Below are 4,681 nucleotides of genomic sequence, written 5' to 3' on the forward strand. Positions count from 1 at the left end.
TTCCATTCCAATTCTTACTACCTCTTTTTAAAGTAAATGTGCCATCAATAGAATTTTATTGTAAGCAATTATAATGCCTACTCTTGCATTTCTCCCAAACTTGAATTTTTACTAAGAAGTTCTGCCTGATTAAAATATCTTGTAATTTTCATTAGGTAAATGTTTAAAGAAGGAAAAAATTAGTAATTAGGGTTCGCCCTGCAGTAATATGCTTCCTTTCATAATCTTTAAAGAGCTAAATAACAATTGTAATGAATTTTGAGAACTAATTTCGAAATGTATTACTATTATTAAAGCACTAACTTCAATTCTTTTTTTTTTTGTAGAGACAGAGTCTCACTGTACTGCCCTCGGGTAGAGTGCCGTGGCGTCACACGGCTCACAGCAACCTCTAACTCTTGGGCTTACGCGATTCTCTTGCCTCAGTCTCCCGAGCAGCTGGGACTACAGGCGCCAGCCACAGCGCCCAGCTATTTTTTTTTTTTGTTGCAGTTTGGCCTGGGCTGGGTTTGAACCCGCCACCCTCGGCATATGGGGCCGGCGCCCTACTCACTGAGCCACAGGCACCGCCCAACTTCAATTCTTATACATTTTTAGTCAAAATATTTCATCTTTCTTCTTCCTTTGATATTAAAATATTTCATTTACTCCAACTCAGTGTGGTAATCAAAAAAAAAAAATGTAACTCTACTATCTTTCCCTGAAAATAGAAGCAAAAAAAAGAAAAAAAATCATTGTTATAGTACCACAACACAAAAATTCTGTAACAAGGCAAATGCCTTTACTCAGAATATTCACATCTTACAAGGATATCTGTGAAATTTACTAAATGTAGAGTATAAATGTCTTAACACAATAACTAAGAAAATTCCATGAAGGCTATGTTAACCAGTTTGATGAAAATATTACAAATTGCATATAAAACCAGCACATTGTACCCCATGATTGCATTAATGTACACAGCTATGATTTAATAAAAAAATTAATTAATTTAAAAAAAGCATATTCACTAACTCTCAGGTCAATAATACAGAACAGATGCTTTTAGAACCATTTAAAATTTTCTAACACAAATTCTTAATTATACTCTGACTCTTAGTCATAATGATCCAAATTGTTTTGTAGGTAAACACAATCACTACCATGGTCCTTTTTTTTTTTTTTTTTTTTTTTTTTCTTGCAGCTCAGAAGTTTATTAACCAACGGGGTTGGGTCAGCTGGTGTTTACATGCTGACCCCTGCAGCCCTGTATCCCGGCTGTAGTGAGGAAGATGGCTGGCTTCTCTGCTGGCCACAGGTGATATCATCTCAGGAACATGCTGAGCCCTCTCTCCTGGGTCCGTGTTGCCATGGCTGGAGTCCAGCACTATCAGATAGGTTCCACTTCTGTTTCTTGTGCTTGAACTAGAGTATCGACATTTTTTAGGATCTCAGCATAGTATGGGCCAAATACCTGCTGATTATGATGCATCAGCTTGACAAACTTCCGGCCTAGTTCTGTCAACTCTCCTTCGATGTGATTAAGGCCTTCAGGGAAGTGTAGCAGAGACTCCTGCATGCCACGAACCAAACAGCATTTGAGAAACAAAAGGAGGCGCTGATCAATGATACTACGGACACGGTTTTCTTTCTTGGTGATGTTCTGGAGTTGTCCTATAAGACATACTGTGTTTTCACTGCTTAGGGCAGTAAAGCCCAGGTCCTTGAGGCCACAATGAATTTCCTGAGACACCTGTTCACTCACATTCAACATAGCTTCTTCAGGCTTGGAGTTAAATTCCTCAGTCACAGCCTTGGTTATGCATTTCAGTTTATCCACAAATCCAGGTGAGTTGAATAAAATTGAACCAGAGAAACTTCTAGCCACTAGTAAGACTGAGGCCAATATAGTCAAGTGGCGCAAATGGGACCCCATTTCCTGGACCCGGATTCTGTCCATCAGCAGAGTCTCAGGGAATTCTTCATTTTCAGGATCCCAGAGGAGGAGATTCAGGTAGCCCTGGTATAGCACCATTATGGGATTGGGAGGATCTGAATTCTTAGCTGCCTTGTCTGGAGTTGAACAGGCCATGCTGGAGGAGCTGGGGATGTCAGGAGAATCCAGACATGGTGTAATGAGGTCTGTGGCTGCTTTGGTTAGCCATTTCTTGGTGTAATCAAGGAGATTGGGTTGTTTGTCAAGGAGTTCCTGGAATTTAGCTCTTTCATACTGGATGGAATATTCCTGCAGGTAGGGTCGAATGCTCTGGATGGTATAGTTCGCCATGTCCATTTTCATTAGGCCCAGAACATGGAAGCTGCCCCTCAGTAACTGTACTTACTGGATCTGTTATGCTCTGTAGTTTCTTTACTGCTTCATCTCGAACTGGTGCACATAGCAGGGTCATCAAACTAAGAATGTATTAGAGAGACGAGAGACATCTAGGGCTCCATGTTCTGCTTCTTGCTTGAGGAGGTCCATGTCCACAACTTCTTTAATCTCATTTTTTAGGCGGATGTGGCGTGGTAATAGCAGTGATAGCAAAACCTCCTTAACTTCTGTCATAAGTTCAAGAGCACAAGTGAATTCGGGAGGATTACTCAAGAGTTGTTCTCTTAAATGGTCCCAAAAAACATTGTACAATGTCTCCATGAACCTGTCTTCCAGACTGTTTGGAGATAAAACATTCTCTTCCATGTAGAAATCTTGGTTTACCATGATTTCATGAGCAATGCTCATCCTGGAAACTTCGTTAATTGTTTCTATTAGACGAGGAGAGTAGTTATTTAAACAGAAGTCTTCCTCTTCTTGGTTCTTCTCTGATGTTTCAGAATTATGGGCTCCACACTTTGCTTCATTAGGATCATTTTGGAGTACAGTTTCCTCACTCTTGGGCATCTTGATGTTATCTCTTCCTCTGTTCTGGACCGGCTGCCCCGCGGCTCCCATGGTCCTTTTTTTACAGGTCAAACAAGTTATTGGCAAATTGGTACATTTCCCAGTTAATGGCATAGAATTAAAATAAAATACATTATATTAATGGTATTAACAAACTCTGATTGAATCACTTAAGAAAAATGGTATTGTTAATTAAAGTTATGCACTACTGGTTATGCAAATGCCCTGACTGACATAGAAAGCTTAGGAAATCATTTTCTCTCTACAAATTAGATTGAGAGTTAAGTGCTAGTTTTCAAAAGGAAGGAAAAAATCTTTAAGACAAGTATCTGATGTAGCAATTTTGCAAACTACAGATAAGAAGGAACAGTTTCACATGAAGGGTGAGGCTGAATCCCAGGCCTCAAATACTGCCCCAGATTTGCCTCCTTCCTGATGCTCAGAATCTCAAATGAGTTCTTAAATTTGCTGTTTATTCACTTAGTATTCAATCGTCAGCCCAGTCCACTCTGTATGTTCTCCTTTCTAATGGAAAACTTCTTAAATCATAGATGATCTTCAAGTTATGAAGCCAATGGACCTTCCCAGAAGCACTCCATTGAACACATTCTCCCCTGAACTTCTGAGAAATTATGTTTTCTAAGTTTCTACCTCCAAAATTGTCTACCCTGGCTGGTTCAGTGGCTTACACTTGTAATCCTAGCACTCAAGGAGGCCAATGTGGGTAGATTCCTTGAGCTCAGTAGTTTAAGAGCAGCCTGTCCCTATTAAAAATAGAAAAACTAGCTGGGCATGGGGCAAGAGGATCCCTTAAGCCCAAGAATTTGAGATTGCTGTGAGCTATGATGACACCATGGCACTCTACCCAAGGCGGTGACAGAATGAGACTTTGATACCAAAAACCAACCAACCAACCAACCAAACAAACAAAAAAACCAAAATTGGCTACCCTGTTTGAATTTCCTCTACAAACCTATCTTTCACTGCCTGGACACTCATGCTAGATTTCTTAACATTTAGTCATAGGACGCTTTCCCTTCTCTCTCTGTGTTTTTGCCTATGATCTCTACTATGACTATAGCTTCTTAACATCTGGTCCTGATCCATTGTTTCTGGCTCATGAATCATACCATTGACCATTCTGTCAATTTTAACTACTCGATATCTCTAAGATTTGCCCTTTCCTTTTGATTTTAGCTGCCATCACTAAAGTGAAGCCACCAGAGTATTTTATCCTTACTAATGAAATATACATCTTCACTGGCCTCCATGCCCTCTCGTTTTCTCCTGATGAGTTTTCTATATTGCACCTAGGATGATCTTTTCGAATGTAAATGAATTTTATAAATGAATTTAGAAAAGTCTTCCCACTGATTTTACAATTAGAATTATGCTTTAACTTGCCCTTCAAGCTCAATAATCTTGCTGCTACCTCTAATTCCATGTCAACCAAAACCCCACCTCAGTCTCTGGGTTTCAGCCCCACTTTCATTCGGTTATTTAAATTTGCCCTGTTCCGTGCCCATAGGCCATTGCAGGGCTTTCCTCCCTACTATTTGGCCCAGTTAATTACTACTTACCCTTTCCATCCCTGCTCACTAGTCACTTAACTCCTCAGATACGTCTATATTGTCTTTGTGACAAGTTGCAAACTTATTCTAAGGAATTGTAGAAAATGAAATTTATGAAAAGCAAATTAATATGTCAATTTCCTAAGTCAGTATTATTTTACCACATTGCTGATGACCTTATCTATTGATTTATTCCTTTTTTTATTTATTTTTATATATTTAGCTATCTGGA

General features: G+C 39.4%; 1 pseudogene; it reads right to left on the reverse strand.

Moving 5' to 3' along the window:
* Positions 1-1,369: 1,369 nt before the first annotated feature.
* LOC128568005 (T-complex protein 11 X-linked protein 2-like) lies at positions 1,370-2,387 on the reverse strand (annotated as a pseudogene).
* Between the last annotated feature and the right edge of the window lie 2,294 nt (positions 2,388-4,681).

This window comes from Nycticebus coucang, chromosome 16, assembly GCF_027406575.1.
Source record: "Nycticebus coucang isolate mNycCou1 chromosome 16, mNycCou1.pri, whole genome shotgun sequence".
Taxonomy (NCBI): domain Eukaryota; kingdom Metazoa; phylum Chordata; class Mammalia; order Primates; family Lorisidae; genus Nycticebus; species Nycticebus coucang.